Genomic DNA, 18378 nt, shown 5'->3' with positions numbered 1-18378 from the left:
ATCCTTCCCCTAGAGTGGGGTGGGAATGGAGATTTTGCAGTATCCTTCCCCTACCACGCCCACCAAGCCATGCCCACCAAGCCATGCCCACAGAACTGGTAGTAAAAAAAATTGGATTTCACCACTGGGCCATAGCTGCCCACCCAGTTCTAAGAAGAGATATTACAGGGGCTTAAAAGATCATTGATTTCCTCCCATCCTACTGCTTAAATTACAATGTGTGATGCATAGATTTGTGGGGCATATTAAACAACCACCAACTTTTCCCACATCCAGTCACAGCACATCTAAGAGACGTCCTTTCGGTATCTATCAATTGTAGGATACGTTGCCGTTGCCTATCAAATTGTTCCTTTATGGTGTGGAGTAGAGACGAGATCGCCTGATGGCCTCCTTTCCAAGTCATTTGGTTATTCCAGCTTTAACTCTTTTACGTTCATAAAAGCGTTAAAGCTGGAATAAGCAAAGGTCACTCCTTTTGTTTTTAATTGCTATTTTAATTACTAATTACCCATAGTATTGTTTCCAGTGGCTCTCAAAAATGGTGTGCTTTTAAGTAATTTTTTAAAAAATCAATTATTTTAAGTAATCTTTCCTCTTTTTACTTCTTGCCAGTTTTTCATCCCTTTCTCTCCCTCCCTCCCCCCTCTCTCTTTCGCTCTCTTTTTCTCTCTTTCTTTCTCTCCTTCTCTCCCTTTCTTTCTTTTACTCTTTTCTCTCTCTATCTCCCTCCCTTTCTCTTTCGCTCTTTCTCTCCCTTTTTTCTTTCTTTCTTTTACTCTTTCTCTCTCCCTCCCTCCCACTTTCTCTCACTCTTTCTCTTTTTCTTTCTCTCTCTCTCTCTCCCTTTCTCTTTTTCTTTCCTTTAATCTCTTTCTCTCTCCTCTCCCTCCCTCCCTCCCTCCCTATTTCTGTTCTTCTTTAGTCCAATTTTGCCCATTAAAATGTGTATTTAATGTTTATTAAATAAAACTCAAGCTATGTGTTTGGCTAGCTGTACTAAATTGTTTGCTTGCTCTGTTCTGGATGCCAGGTTCACTGGGAATGAGCTGAGTACAAGGTAAACTGGAAATTACCTGCAGGCATTTTCCAACCGGCCCAGTTGGAAGAGCGTTGCTGGAAATATGGAGTTTGTCAGAGTGAGATAAGAACAGTAGCAGCAAAATGCATCTTGGCTTTTTATGGAGATAAATGTATTAATGCTGCTAAAGAAACGGAAGAAAGTTAGCATCCACCCTTCTCCTAGAAGAATGACATATTTTAGGAAATATTAAAAAGGCAGAATATTATATTTCCCTGGATGAGAAATGGAGAAACATGTTTTTAAAGACAAAGCAGCTTCCTGCAGCTCCCTGCCTCCCCACCCTTAAGCTCCAGGACATGATAGGATTAGCCCTCTACCCATCTAGCAACAGAACTCACCACATGGCACCTGGGGGAGATTGCATCACCCAGCAAGGCTCAACCAAGCCTGGGACTCAAAAGACAACCTACAAAGTTATCCCTGCATGGCCTCATGGGAGTCTGACAACCAATCAGAATACAAGCTCAAATTCAAAGCCCAACAGAGGGTATAAATCTCTTTTTCTCTCTCACACCCATGTGCTTTTTTTGCACAGGACCTCAAACTATGTGGTCCTGCTTCATCATTAAACCAACTTTCCAAGCAGCTTCCATGTTTCCAGTGTCTTTCTCCCAACTTGGAACTGAACCCAGATGGACATTTCTTCCAACAAACCTTAACAATGGAAATGGTGAATGTTTAATATTAGCCGATTTCTGTAACTGGTGTTCCTGCCAGGCTGGGCCTGGGTATTGAAGAGGCTTATGAGTTGATGTTCAGTAAACAAACACAGGATTGCTCGGGGAAATTTCTTGTACTAAAATTAAGGTAATCTGATCTTGCCGCTTACTCAGGGGTGAAATCCAGCAGGTTCTGACAGGTTCTGGAGAACCGGTAGCGGAAATTTTGAGTAGTTCAGAGAACCAGCAAATACCACCTCTGGCTGTAATCATCGGAACCTTTTTTTAAAAAAAAAAATTAAGCATTTTTTTTAGTACCTATTTGTCCAAACCGGTAGTAAAAAAAATGCTTTAAAAAAGTAAACAAGAAAGTTGGCCACACCCACCCAGTCACATGAAACCCCCCCCACCAAGCCACGCCCACAGAACCAGTAGCAACAAATTTTACATTTCACCACTGCACAGCACTGTCTTATGCCTAAAGATATTTACCCATGTAGTAAGCTGTATTGCTATTATCCTTCTCATCTTCTCCATCTCCTCATCTTTCCTACTACCTTCTCCTATTGGTATATTATGATTTATCAATTGCTGTTTGTTTCTTATGATTTATGATTGTATCTTATGATATATGATCTATGACTTATCACTTTGTTGCTTGTATGTACATTGAGAGCTTATGTACTGGGGACAAATTCCTTGTGTGTCCAATCACACTTGGCCAATAAGGAATTTTACTCTGTTCTGTTCTGTTCTGTTCTACTCTGTTCTGTTGCATTCCTTTCTGTTCCATTCCTATATTCTATTCTATCTGTTCTGTTCTGTTCCATTCTGTTGTTTCATTCCTATATTCTGTTCTGTTCTGTTCTACTTCTGTTCTGTTCTACTCTGTTCTGTTCTGTTCTATTCCATTCTGTTCTATTCCTATATTCTATTCTATTATGTTCTGTTCTACTCTGTTCTGTTCTGTTCCATTCTGTTCTGTTCCATTCCTATATTCTGTTCTGTTCCGTTCTGTTCCGTTCTACTCTGTTCTGTTCTGTTCTACTCTATTCTGTTCTGTTCTATTCTACTCCTGTTCTGTTCTACTCTGTTCTGTTCTATTCCATTCTGTTCCATTCCTTTCTGTTCTATTCCTATATTCTATTCTATTCTGTTCTGTTCTGTTCTACTCTGTTCTGTTCTGTTCCATTCTGTTCTGTTCCATTCCTATATTCTGTTCCGTTCTGTTCCGTTCTGTTCCATTCTGTTCCGTTCTACTCTGTTCTGTTCTACTCTATTCTGTTCTGTTCTATTCTACTCCTGTTCTGTTCTACTCTGTTCTCTTCTATTCCATTCTGTTCCATTCCTCTATTCTATTCTATTCTATTCTATTCTATTCTATTCTATTCTATTCTATTCTATTCTATTCTATTCTATTCTATTCTATTCCATTCCATTCCATTCCATTCCATTCCATTCCATTCCATTCCATTTTTCTTCGTTGGGTTCCCACGTCATGAATTTTCAGCAAGCCAAAGCCTCAGTTTTGCAAGTCTTGCCCTCCGATGGGAACTGAACCTCTATCCAAATTTAACCCGGGTTCCTAGGAGCAATACAGCAAGCCAGGGTTCCTATGGAGAGATTACTTTTTAATAAAGCAAAACATTTATACTTGTTGCTAGCAAACCATCCACATGATTTATTGCCTGACAAATAGTTTTGAAGCCCCCCCCGCCCCGCTCCTCGACCTGTGAGCTGCCTCAACCTATGCCTCTCTGTCGCTCTGTTACCTCTGCTGTTTTGCTAGTTGGATCATTTATTTCTGAATGAAAGAGAAGACAGATGTTTCCGATTACACTCTCTGTAAGAGGATGAGACCGGGGAGAAGGGAAGAAGAAACTTGGCATGGCTTGCTACCTGAAGCTGTTACCAGATGTTCCTCTGCTCAAACTCCCCCCCCCCACCATACTGCGTATGGCTGTTCTCACTCGCAGTCCTCAATAATGCTAGAATAGATTATGCATTTTTCCAGTCAAACCCCCGAATACAAAGGACTTTTGGTAATTTCGTGAAGCTGGATGGATTGGGGATTGCAACTTGAGAGAAAACACATTTTCGGATGAATTACGATCAAGAGGATGGTTTTCATGACTCTCCACCATTATTATGGGTGAAATAGGTTTGGCTCAAAGCCAGCCGTAGCCATCTGGAAATATCACTATGGACCCCAAAGCAGGGTGGATGAAAAATTGGATGAAAAATTACAGAGTGGCTTGGAAGGAAGGAGAGATGAAGGGCCAAGGGGAGCCGTGACCAAGCCAATTCTGATCTTCTCGTAAAGGTAGTCGAGAGTCGTAACCTGACTCTTCTCTGGAGTCAGGTTAACAATAACAGAGTTGGAAGGGATCTCTGGAGGTCATCTAATCCAACCCCCTGCTCATACAGGAGACCTGTACTATTCAAACTGCCGAACTGCCTACTCCTTCATTATAGGGACCATTCAAAGTTACGATGGCACCAGTGGTGGGATTCAAATAATTTAATAACCGATTCTCTGCCCTAATGACTAGCTGGGTAGGCGTGGCTCAGTGGTCATGTGACCGTGTGGGCGTGGCCAACTCAATATCACTCACGTCAGTGGGTGCTTCACCTTAGCTGTTACAATGTAATAAGGGTTCACCAGAGAGGCAGTTTCTGTAAGCTGGGCAATAAAGATGAGGCTAGTAACACCGCCAGAATGTTTCCTTCCTGCCTTCCTTACAGGATTAGCCCTGTAAAGTGAGAAAAAAACAAAATAAGATTTCTTCCAACAACCGGTTCTCCGAGCTGCTTAGAAAGTTAACAACCGGTTCTCCTGAATAGGTGCGAACTGGCTGAATCCCACCACTGGATGGCGCTGAAAAAAGTGACTTAGGACCATTTTTGACAGTTACAAACTTTGTAGCATCCCCGTGATCGTGCGATCAAAATTCAGACGCTTAGCAATTGGTTCATACTTATGACTGTTGGTGTCTCCCAAGGTCATGTAATCCACCCTTTGCAACCTTTGGACAAGCAGTGTTTATTTCCAGTGAGACCGGTCTATCAGGGCAACCTGGTCTACCTAATTATGGGACAGAGCATACTGCTTCCACTTAGATCTATACTAGTCTCCCTTTATATTTTTGTCAGTAAGCATAAATTCAACACAAAAATACTCTGGACAAGCAATGGGGGAATACTCAAAGCAATACTCAATGGGGGAAGTCAGATTCACTTAACAACTGGGTTACTAACTTATTGTTGTGCCCAAGTAGATATTATCAGACACAATCAGTTCAAAAACAAACAGACTTTATTAGAACAGCTGAGAATTAACTCATTCTCAGCGTAGTCCAAACTAAATCAAAACAAATTCTTCATAACACAATTCTTCAGCCTTATCACCAACCTTGGTCTAATTAAGCAACCTGCCAAAGGCTTTTCTTGGCAAAAGTTCAGAAGCAGAAGACGCCAACAAGAAATAAATGCAACAAGACAAGAAACAAATCTATCAACGTTGTTTTCCGACAAAGAGCCCAAGAGCCGTTGCTGGTCTTTTAAGCCTTATGGGAGGGGGCAATCATCTCTTGGCCTTACTCCTGAGTCATCCTTTTTGCTTTAGCTGCTCTTGCCTTCTGGCAGCTCTTCACACATGTGCACTAGGAACAGGCTCCTCTTGTTCCTCTGCCTCTCTACTATCAGCCTCTGGAGGCTCCGGAGTCCGTACATCACTCCCCAACGGCCCTGGCCATATCTCTGCCTCCGACGCAGAGCCCTCATCTGGGCCTTCCCCAGCCTCCAGGACTGGCCCATGTTCTTCCTCAGCATCATCGCTGTCCAACTCCGCTGCTAGCTCCGCAGGCTGTTGGCGGACCACAACACTTCTTAACTGCAACGATTCACTTAACAACTGTGGGAAGAAAGGTCTTAATATGGAGCAACATTCACTTAAGAAATGTCTACTTAACAACAGAAATTCGGGGCTCAATTGTGGCCATAAGTCAAGGACTACTGTATTGGTCTAGGCCAGGGCCTTCTCTCTTCTTCCTATATGAATGTTCTTTGCACAAAGCTATTGACCTGGTTTATACAACCTGCTGACACAAAATGTACTTTGTTTTGTTGTGTCTTAGCATCCATATCATGTCAACCGACCATTGTGGTTTTAAAACCATGATTTATGACGTAGCCTGTTGTGCAAACCCAGCCAGTTGCATTTATTCAGTGAATCATCGTTGAAGAAAGCCAGGTTATATTCAGTGAACCTGACCCTTATCTGTGCTTTCCCAGCAAGAAAAATCACTCCATTTTTCTAAAAGTTAGCCAAACATTTCTCATAGGTCAAAAGCTTCTCCGCTGCAGGGAGCTTGTTTTATATTAATTTGATTAATTTGATTTTGATTAATTTGATTAATTTGAAACAAAATTTGATTTTGTTTCTTCTATTCATATATATATATATATATATATATATATATATATATATATATATATATATGTAAGTTTTTGTTTATGTAAGTTTTCACGGGTATATATGTGTGTACAGTTAATATCTCAGGTTTCTTCCTGTGTAATTGTAAACATATCCTTAAAAGGGGGATATATATATATATATAGCTTAAAAGGGGGATATATATATATACATATACATATACATACATACATATATATGTTTTCTGAGGTTTTCGCGGGTGTTTGTATGTAGGTCTTTGGTTATTCGGGTTTTCTCCCACGTAAAATTGGAGGCCAAAGACCTACATATATATATGTGAATGAGATTTCACAGAACTAGGGCTGTGGAACAACTTAGCTTACGTAGGTAAAACCTGGCTAGAAAGAATATGCATATATGTGTGTGTGTGTGTGTGTGTGTGTGTGTGTGTGTGTGTGTGTGTATATGTATATATACCAGAGTCTCTGTGGCTTTATAAGAAGAATCTATTTCTTGGTAAATTGTTCTCTGTATAGCATTGCCAGTTGGGTTATTTCTCTCTGAGATAAAAAATAAAGAACTTGGTGGATGATTATATACTCTGATGAGAGATAGGGAGAAAGTGTCTGGCAGACGTCAATGGGGGAAGTTTTTGTCCCACTTGGGACTCTAGAATCAAGGCTCCTCGATCTCAGGGAAGCTTTTTGGAAGGAGTTTTAGGACTGAAAATAGGCCTGGAAGGGAACTTGGAGGCCTTCTAGTCCAGGGGTCAACAACACTTCAGACTTCAGGGACCACTAAATTCATAATTTTAAATCCTGTGGACCACTAATATGATCTGCCTAATGACAGGCTGGGTGGGCGTGGCTAGGTCATCATGTGACTGGGTGGGCGTGGCCAACTCGATGGCCAACTCGATGTCACTCGAGTTGTTAATGTTAAGTAGTTCGGAGAACCGGTAGCAGAAATTTTGAGTAGTTTGGAGAACCGGTAAATACCACCTCTGACTGGCCCCGCCCACATCTGTTCTCTGCTTCCCGAGTCCCAGCTGATTGGGAGGAAATGGGGATTTTGCAGTAACCTTCCCCTGGAGTGGGGAGGGAATGGAGATTTTATAGTATCCTTCCCCTGCCACGCCCACCAAGCCACGCCCACCAAGCCACACCCACAGAACCGGTAGTAAAAAAAATTTGAAACCCACCACTGATTCATTGGTGTCTGTTTAAGAAGTTTAGGATCAACCTTCAATAACATGAAGTGAAATATAGATTGATTGATTTCTTCCTTTGTTTTAATTAAATGTGCAAATTGAGTTTGACGGGTAAAATACTAAAAGCAAATGATTCTGAGTCACATACCGTGCTGTACAAGTATCTTGAAAAAAAATAATAGACTTGTTGGAAGAAATATCCATTTGGTTCAGTTCCAAGTGTAGAGAAAGACACAGGAAACATGGAGGCTGATTGGAAAGATGGTTGATTGATAAACAGGACCACGTGGGTTTGAGGTCCTCGGTAGCTGACAAAATGGAGTTTAGAGTGGGTGGGTTTTTATACCTTCTGGATTCCTATGGGGTCATGTAGGGGTCATAGCTGACTCTATAGGCAAAAGAAGAAATGCAAATCGTGGGTGTTTGTCTGAGCTAATTTTGTCAACCTTTTGTTTGTTGCTTATCTGGAGTTTCTGTCTGACCGAGTCTTTTTTTTTTTTTTTTTAATTTGATTTATATGCCGCCCTTCTCCGGAGACTCAGGGCGGCTTACAATGCGCTAAGCAATAGCCTTCATCCTTTTGTATATTTATACAAACTCAGCTTATTGCCCCCACAACTGGGTCCTCAATTTACCTACCTTAGAAAGGATGGACAGCTGAGTCAACCTTGAGCCTGGCGAGATTCGAACCTCCAGTAATTGCAGGCAGCTGGTCTTAATAAGTAATCCATTCTTTCTGAATGGATTACCAAATCTGCATTTCTAAAAACTGGCCTCCTCAGTTTCTGCTCGGGGCAAGGAAATGGGGGGAGGTTTCATAGATTTTTTAAATTTCTCCTTCAGGGGAAATATTTTATCCTGCCTTTTTAATATTTCTCAAAATATTTCATTCTTCGGGGGGAGGGGGGTTGCTAACTTTCTACAGACTCTGTTCAGTTACTTGTGTTACTCGAAATGAAATCCATGAGATAGTTTTGGTTCCCCCCTTTTAATCACAATTCCTTTCCTACCTTCAAGTTTCTAGCTCATGCCGATACAGGAAAAATGTAAAATGTAAGGAAGTAATATTGGGGGGGAAATGGGTAGATCATTTAAAGTCCAGATGGCTTTATTGTAGTCCAGTGTTTCTCAACTTTGACCCCTTGAAGATGGGTGGACTTCAACCTCCAGAATTCCCCAGCCAGCAAACACTGTTCTAGTCTAAATGGTTCCAAGATTCCCTTAGAACTCAGGGGTGTCAAACTCAAGGCAGGGGTGAAATCCAGCAGGTTCTGACAGGTTCTGGAGAACCGGTAGCGGAAATTTTGAGTAGTTTGGCGAACCGGTAGCATAAATTTTGAGTAGTTCAGAGAACTGGCAAATACCACCTCTGGCTGGCCTCAGAGTGGGGTGGGAATGGAGATTTTGCAGTATCCTTCCCCTACCACACCCACCAAGCCATGCCCACAGAACCAGTAGTAAAAAAAGACTTTGGGGTGCTTAGATCTGGTCTGCGAGGCTGCCCTGGAAACAACAAAGGACTGGTCTGCAGTGCCTCTGCCAGTGAAAACGGAACTCGGGAGGGCCATGTGCAGCCCTCCCGAGCTCCGTTTTCTCTGGCAGAGTGTTGCAGGAGGCCGTCGCAGCAGAAAACGGAGCTTGGGAGCCTGTTTTTGCTGGGAGAACACTTGGGCCACCACAGGCACCCCCGACATAAGTGATGTCAACCTAGCAATGCCCACTCTGGCCACATGCCCTCCGCCCCCCCCCCAAAGTCAAACACAACCCTGATGGAGCCCTCAATGAAATTGAGTTTGACACCCCTGCCTTAGGTGAATTGAAAGTTATCCAAATAACTTGAATCAACAGGCTTCTCCAGTGGTGAAATGTAAAATTTGTTACTACCGGTTCTGTGGGCGTGGCTTGGTGGTGGGGGTAATATGACTGAGTGGGCATGGCCAATTTTTTTTTTTACTTTTAAAACCATTTTTTCTACAACCTCTTCGGCTTTTTTTTTTCTTAAGCCTCTGACGATCCCAGTTGACTTGCCTGATCGGCGGAGGCTTTTTTTCCTTTTAAAAACATTTTTTCTATAACCAAGAGGTTGTAGAAAAAATGCTTTTAAAAGCCTCTGATGATCCCAGCTGAGCCGCGCGATCATCAAGGCTTTTTTGTTTACTTTTAAAAGCATTTTTTCGGCCCAAGAGGTTGTAGAAAAAATGCTTTTAAAAATTAAAAAAAAGCCTCTGATGATTGCGCGGCTCAGCTGGGCAATGTGGGGGGCAGGGATTTTTGCTCCCGGTTCTCCGAACCACCCGCCTCCATCGCTACCGGATCATGCGATCCGGTCCGAACCGGGAGCATTTCACCCCTGGGCTTCTCCCTTTCAAAGTGACAAGTACTACTGCACAATACAGCTATAAAACACAATATTGTTGTTTTTTAAGAAAGCAAAATGAAAAATGATTTTTAAACATCGAAATGTCTAAATTATGTCCAAATTCTATTCTGTAATTCGGTCTATTTTATAAACATGCATCCGGTTTTTGTTTTTTAAAAACATGATTTTATTTTCGCACCGTGCTATCCCGTGCGCCAAGGAGATTTCAACAGAATAGTAGTCTCAAATTCAGATCCTGAGGCTAAAATTGATTTTTTTTAAAAAAAAAAAATTCCTGGCAACAAAGGGAAAGATTTGGCCTCACATAGTGGGAAATGTAGCAAGTATAGTTGATTTAACCGCTTTGACATTTTGAGTGTCCAAGAACTGTTTTTTTCCCCCAACAGCCCAGGATGGAGATATACAGATCTTCCAAAAATGCTGTTATTTGTCTTCCCATTTTGACAGGACAAGTTTCAATCTCGCTAATTTACTCTTGCATAATCCCTAACTTTTAAAAAAAAATGTTACACTAAACAGTGGCAGAATGGGGACTGCAATTAGAAGCAGAAGATGGCTAAAAGATGACTTCCAGTTGTTCTAAATTCCTAAAAAAACTTCTTTGCAGAAGCAACTTTTCCTTTCTTCTACGATCGTTTCAGGAAGCGCTGGAGAAGACAACAGGGTATCTGGAAAAAAATGCAGCACTGCTAGAGCAGAACTGACTATTGAAATGAAAGAACCTCAAAGCAAGAGTATTCCAATATTTGAGGGGCTGCCACAAAGAAGAGAGGGGTCAACTTATTCTCCAAAGCACCATAAGACAGGACAAGAAACAAGGGGTGGAAACTATTCAAGGAGAGAAGCAACCTGGAATTGAGGAAAAACTTCCCAACAGTGAGAACAATTAACCAGTGGAACAGCTTACTCTCAGAAGTTGTGGGTGCTTCATCACTGGAGGCTTTCAAGAAGAGACTGGACAACAATTTGTCTGAAATAGTATAGGGCCATGATGGCGAATCTTTGGCACGCGTGCCACAGGTGGCATGTGGAGACATATCGGTGGGCATGCAAGCTCAGCTCCAGCGCACATGTGCGCGCCGTCCAGCTGATTTTCAGGCCTTCTGTGCCCACCGGAAGTAGGGACACAGGCTGTTTCCTGCCTCTGAAAGGCCTCGGGGGGGGGGAGGCCTGTTTTTCATTCTCCCCAGGCTGCAGAGCTTTTCTAGGACCTTGGGTAGGGCAAAAACGGCCTCCCCCCCTCCCCGGAGGCCTTCTGGAAGCCAGAAACAGCCCATTTGCCAACTTCTGGTGGGACTGGAAGGCCCGTTTTTCTCTCTCTCCCCAGGCTCCAGAGCCTTTCTAGGAGCCTGGTGAGGATGAAAACTTGCCTTCCCAACCCCCCTGGAGGCCCTCAGGAGGCTGGAAACGCCCTGTTTGCCAACTTCCAGTGGGACCTAAAGCCTCTGGAACCTGGGGAGGGTGAAAAATGGGCCCACTATGCCATTGCGTGCCAAAAGCGGGTGGGGAGCACGCAGGGGGCGGGGCGCATAGAATTATGAGTGTGGGCACACACACGAATGACCCCACCATGCTCTCCCCCACACTTTTGGCACGCAATGGCAAAAAGGTTAGCCATCACTGGTATAGGGTCTCCTGCTTGAGCAAGAGGTTGAACTCGAAGTCCTCCAAGATCCCTTCCAGCTCTATTCTGATTGAAGAGGATTCCTGTCATTTCTTTAGGCTTCTCTAGGATTTGGACTAGCATGGATTTATTTTGAGGTAAAAGCTCCAAATCTTCTCTTCAGAGGAATTGGTGATGGCATTCTTTTATGGTCCTAATAGAGTGTTTGCCTTGACCTATGAAGATCTTTTGAGCTTCCAGACAGCTTCTTCCCACCATTGGTCGTTACTTGGTACACAGCTGCTTCATTAAGTAGGATAGATAAAGAAAGTGGTCCTTTGTGGATAATTTTACCAACATGTTTCTTGTAACTCAGATAATCATCTATTACAGCTGCAAGACAGAGTAATGAAACAGAGTTCAAGTTTGGGTGGATCATCTGGTGGTTGGCCAAGAGGCCCAAAGACAAGTGGGTGGATAAAATAATATTTTCTCCAACGGTAACCCTTTCGAAATGTACTCCGTTTGCCTAATTCCCTTAAGTTGAGATGAAAATGCAAAAACTCTTCCAACTGCCAAGAGTTTCTCAATGTTTATTCCAGTCGTGTTTCCTGCCAGGCATCACGGCTACAGTTCCTACAATGAAGAATAAAATTCCATTCTACTTTTTCACACTGTGTTGTAGCAGACGTGAAGAAGTCCTACAAATCTCAGAGAGATCCCATATGAGATATTGCTCAACAAGACAGGAAGAAAGAAAGAAAGGTTTAGCATCGATAGATGTTTTTCAGTACATGAGGGGCTTTCAAAAAAAATAGGGAGTCAACTATTCTCCAAAATATTTGAGTCTAGGACATAAAATACTTGAGTCTAGGACATAAAATACTTGAGTCTAGCCCACTGTAACAACATTGCCAAAAAGGCATTAAGAGTTGTTAACCTAATCTTGCATAGCTTCTTCTCTGGTAATGTTGTACTACTAACTAGAGCATACAAAACATTTGCTAGACCAATTCTCGAATACAGCTCATCTGTCTGGAATCCGCACTGCATATCGGACATAAATACAATCAAGAGAGTCCAGAGATATTTTACGAGAAGAGTCCTCCACTCCTCTACCCACAATAAAATACCTTAGACTCCAAATTTTGGGCTTAGGCAACTTAGAACTACGCCGACTTCAATCTGACCTAAGCATAGTACATTGTTGTGACTCCGACCCCCGTGCTCGTATTATCAGAGGTAGAAATCTTCGAAAGTGAAGGAGAGGAGTTGGCAAGGCCTCCCTCTCCAGGACCCTCCTCTCTGGCAATGCCTCAGGTGTCCTCTGAAGGCCAAGAGATAGGCCAGGAGCCAGGCACTTCCGAGCAGCTGCAGTTAGATAGCGATGGAGATGAGTCTTGGCTGGATCCCCGACAGCATTGGAAAGATAAGGGCGCGTAGAGGTGTGCCAGAGATTAAGATGAGTCACTGGACCACACCCCACCGGGGATAAAAGGGGGTGTGGTTGCCATTCAGGCCTTGTGACGGACAAAACTGAAAAGCTAGCAAGTCATACTGTGTTTCGGGAACTTTGTTATATGCCCTCCTTGGATTTATTATGGACTGAACTTGACAATTCTTTGGCTTTGTGGACTTGTTTTGGTGTCTCGGACGGAGGAGAAAAACCTCCCTTTGTGAGTAAAGTCTTTGGCAGGCAGCTACTGGGTTGCTGCCAATTCTGTTATCTCAAAGGAATTCCTGACTGCTGGTTTTATTAACTCCTGGTTTGTGTGTGTGTGTGTGAGACGGGGACAGAACATACATAAAATTATCTGCCACAATTTCCTTCCTGTCAATGACTACTTCAGCTTCAACCACAACAATACACGAGCAAATAATAGATACAAACTCAAGGTAAACCGCTCCAAACTCGATTGCAGAAAATATGACTTCAGCAACAGAGTGGTCAATGCCTGGAATGCACTACCTGACTCCGTAGTTTCTTCCCCAAACCCCCAAAACTTTAACCTTAAACTGTCTACTGTTGACCTCACCCCATTCCTAAGAGGTCTGTAAGGGGCGTCCCTCTCCTAATATTCCTTTTTACTTACTCTTTTCATGTATTCAAATTATGTTTATACTTTTACCTGTTATCTTATATATGCTTGACAAATAAACTTATGATGATGATGAAGATGTAATGGGTGGAAGCTCGTTAAAGAGAGATCCAACCTACAACTAAGGAAACATTTCTTGACAGTGAGAACAATCAATCAATGGAATAGCTTGCCTTCCAGAATTGTAGGTGCTCCATTGCTGAAGGCTTGGACCAGGATAGTGGACGATTTCCTACCTAGAGTAAGGGGCTGAACCATGGGTGAAATTAAAAAATTTCCCCTACCGGTTCTGTGGGCGTGGCTTGTTTGGGGGAGGTCATGTGACTGGGTGGGCGTGGCCAACTCGACATCACTCACACCGAGGGGCTCCTCACCGGCCCCTCCCCTCCCAGCCACTCCTTGTCGCGAGTGGCAGGAAAATGGGGAGGGGAACATTCCTGCCTACCATCCTTCCCTCAGTCTGTGCTGAGACTGAGGAATGAATGTCAGGCAGGAAAATCCCCTTCCCCATTTTCCTGCCTTTCACAAAAATGGCTCCATTCCAGATGCTCCCCGTCCCCTGTGCCCCTCCCTCCTGGGGACTACCTTAAAAGGGACAGGCTGCAGCAGCTCTGTTGTGAATGGAGGGAGAAAAGTTAGCATTCTCTCTGCTGCATTTAACATTGAATTCTGTGGACTATCAAGTGGCCGGAAGAAGTGAGTGTCAACCGGCTGGGGGTTGGTGCGGCCAAGGAGGGGTAATTACTACTGGTTCGGTGAACTGATGCCCATAATCCCTAGCGATTCGCCCGAACCGGTCCAAATCAGTAGGATTTCACCCCTGGGTTGGACTAGAAGAGACTCCTTCTAGCCTAATGGTTCTATGGTTTTAGAGCCAAACTGCAGAAGATAGTAGCTCTTATTTGCAAGATGCTGGTGACCAGTAGATGGCAGCAAAGGAATAGAATTGTGTGAAATTCTTTGCTGCCATCTAATGGCCATCCAAAGAGTCACAAGTAAGCGATGTGAGTCCTTCATGTTCAGAGTCATAAGATTTCATGATGGACTATCTAAAAAATCTCTTCATCATATAGAATTAAATTACTATGTGCTTTTTATGGATACGCTACAGAGGATCAATGGCTTTCTAACCTAGTCATACTTTATCAACAACTGTATTTTTTCTCTTTCGGAAACCCTATAAATTTCTCCAATGAAATAGTTGAACCAAACAAGAGACATTTTTCAATGAAAGAATATCTCCTTAAAAATAAAATAAAATCATATCTGAAAGATGAAAAACACTAAAATATATATGTGTGTCTGTGTCTGAGTGTAAATTTCCTGTAATATAATGAGAAAAGTTTTTTTTCCACATTCAGGTAAGTCCATTGATTATGAACAAAAGTCTTATTATGTTTATTATATTTCTTGCTTGTCTATGAATCAAATCCTTAGAACAAATTTAAGAGTATATTATTAATCGTGTCTCTTATGTCTATTATTAGAAAGACTGCTACATTTTATATTATAATCTATTCATCACTGGGGTATAGATTCTTTTTTTTAAACATTCTATCCCCTTAATTAAGTGCTTTGCTCGCCTTCCTTTATCTGTTGCCTATGACAGCTAACGAAATGTGATCCTAAGAAAATCAGTCAAGTGAATACCAAGAAATTTATAAATTTGATTTGCAAATAGCAACTTCGGAGGAAGTATGAGGCTCCAACCCCTGAGTGGGACAAAATAAGCATGAATGTTTGAATGCTTAGTTGTAATTTTGCTGGAAAAAGTTATTGCCTTCAACCTTCCAGGCATGTGCTAATAATGTGGTACTCTTGAGATTTTCCAGCACCTCATGTTCCATAAAGGATGCAAATTCCACCCACACAAAACTTAATTAAGATGAGACGGCGCAAGACCGTGCTCTGAAGTGTTCATAGAGTTAGCAAGGAAGTCTTCAATGTGGTTAAATGTTAAATTCTGAACAGTTTAGAATTGTAACTGATTTGGCCCTTTTTAAAAAATAGTCCTCACTGTCATATATTTTTATTTATAAGGATAATCATTATGGCAGATTCCATGATATGCTAATGACAGTTGTTTCGGTGTTGTGTTGAAGCGTGACGCATCACTGCTTTGGTTTCTCCCAATTTTCTATTTCAGCCCCGTTTCTTCCCAAACTTCCACTAGGCCTGTTTTTCGCCCTCTGCGAGTGTCCGCGAGCCTCCTTGAGCCTCTGCGCGCACCCTGCACTTACCCGCATCCAAAACGGGCTGCATGGGGACTCCTGGGAGGGGCGGGTTGGGGTGGGAGCCAGGAGTGGGATTTGGGGGTTCTGCCGAACCCCTGCGAACCTCCAGAAGCCCACCCCTGGATTGATCCTATCGACACTTTATCAATTATTGGTTTGTCTGAAAGGGAGACAAAAACGTCTGTTTCATATTTCATCGGGCAATGTTTATTCCTCACTTAATAACAAAGAAAACTTTTGCTTATAAAGCGGGAATTCCAAAAACTTCCAAATCCTCTTCCTGAACGCGTAAGTGTTTCCATATTTTGTTGATGACACAGATTAGGTCTACCCTAGGTTGCTTGAGAAATTGCTACATTTTAATTTTATTATTTATGTGTTCCAAATATTTTTTTTCCTGTTGCCTTTTGAGACATCTGATCAAGCCAAGCAGAAAAACATGCAAGGATTAAGATAAAATAAAATGGATGTTCCACTTACTTAAAAGCAGAGTAGATCAGCCGATTTCACAAGAGCCTTGCGGGGAAAAAAAACATTCTGAAGCTGTGGGACCTACAAGGCATCCGCCATCTTGCCTGGTTTGAAACATGCACACCACAACTCTGGATGGAATTTTGTTTACAGCTGCACAGATATTTGAGGTACTGTCTGGTTCTAGAATCTAGATCTAGAAATCTGTGTTACTTGGGCTGCTAACTCCCACCCCTTTTTTTTTGTGACGGGCCCTCGTGTACTGAAAGACAGCTATCAATGCTCAAATCTAGCCCAGTCTTTAGGATAGGGTAGGGTAGGGTAGGGTAGGGTAGGACAGGACAGGACAGGACAGGACAGGACAGGATAGGATAACAAAACAGAACAGAGCAGAGCAGAACAGAACAGAACAGAACAGAACAGAATAGAATAACAGAGTTGGAAGGGACCTTAGAGGTCTTCTAGTCCAACCCCCTGCTCAGGCAGGAAACCTTATATCATTTCAGACAAATGGTTGTCCAGTTGCTTCTTAAAAACGTCCAGTGTTCCAGAAGCTTCATATCACACGACAAATCACATACCAAATTCAATAGTAGTAACTTCTTCCAAGAAAATTCATCCTGGAAGAATGTTCAAAATTCTCATCAAATTTCAAGGCAGAATATTTTCTGCATACCCAGAAAAATTTAGCTCCTTGCTGCACTTTCAGATCAGGGGTGGGTTCTACTTACCTTTACTACCGGTTCGCAATGGGGCCGCGCACACGCGATTGCTTTGCTCACGCACGCTCTTTGCCCCGACATTCTGATGACGTCGGGGTCAGTGGGCGGAGCCTTCCGTCAGTTTTACTACCGGTTCTATAGAACCGGGGGCAACCCACCGGTTCTGTTTCAGATCAGAAAGGCAAGGAGGAGAGATCATCCTGAAGAAGGTGGTGTATGGACTACGTGGTCTCTACAAGTTGGCACCAACTTTGATGGGCATAATCACTTGCTGAAATTTTTCTGAATTCTTTGGGTAAGCAAAGGGGAGAATTCCAAGACTGTTTCTGCAAAGCAGGGGGTAGGATTTGTTAACTGTTACCTTCCTGTTGAAGTGCGGAAGTGGCTTCCTTTTCTGTAAAATGCTTTGCTGCCTTCTTGAGGATTTTGTTATAATAGAAGAACTCAGTGGTGAAATCTGAACCGGTTTGCTACCGGTTTGCTGGCCGTGCATACATGTTGTGCGCCAAGCACGCGCTGTGCATGCGTGCACATGCGCAATTCACACCAAATATGTGCACAGTACACACCAAAAGGAGGCATGGGAAGATAAGTAGAACAGTGAGGGGGTGGGGAAATCAGCTGTGGCGCACAATCTTGGGAACCTTTTTAAAATGGAATTTTAATGGAATAAAATGGAAATTTAATTTGGAATGAGCTCCCCCCCGGAGATACGGAGGATCCCGGATTTACGCACCTTCCACCGCGCCCTCAAGACCTTTTTATTCCAACAGGCTGGCCTGGCCTAACTTTCCCTTTTAAATGGTATATGAGAAATTTTAAATTTGTTTTAAATATGGGGATGTTTTTTAATTCGTCTTGGGCCAAATTGTTTAAAACGTTTTTATACTGTTTTAAATTTTATAATCTGTGTGTTTTATCTTTTTGGCTGTTCACCGCCCTGAGTCCTTCGGGAATAGGACGGTATATAAATCTAATAAAATAAAATAAAATAAATGAATAAAAAACTTTTTAAAAGCATTTTTTACTACTGGTTCAGGTGAATAAGGTGAATAGGGTGAATTCTATTCTATTTATGCTAAACCATGGTTCCTTCAATCGTGCTTTGTTGAATAACACACAGCTGTAGCTAGACTTCCACAACATGCTAAGTCATAAATTACAGTTTATAACCTAGAAAAATATGTCATTGGGACCTAGTTTATGAGTCCTTATAATCTGTTGAACCAAGTCCAGACAACATTATGATTTAATGGGGCATCTGAACCATTCCAACAGTTGTGTGTTGTGATAGTCCGTATTCTGATGTCATAATGTCAGCTCAAATGCCATGATTGATGTACACAGGAACACAAAGATGTTATTTATTTATTTATTTATCTATCTATCTATCTATCTATCTATCTATCTATCTATCTATCTATCTATCTATCTATCTATCTATCTATCTATCTATCTATCTATCTATCTATCTATTGGTT

Source organism: Pantherophis guttatus, chromosome 8 (genome assembly GCF_059756535.1).
Source record: "Pantherophis guttatus breed Tessera chromosome 8, ASM5975653v1, whole genome shotgun sequence".
Taxonomy (NCBI): domain Eukaryota; kingdom Metazoa; phylum Chordata; class Lepidosauria; order Squamata; family Colubridae; genus Pantherophis; species Pantherophis guttatus.
Note: the sequence above shows the minus strand (reverse complement) of the source record.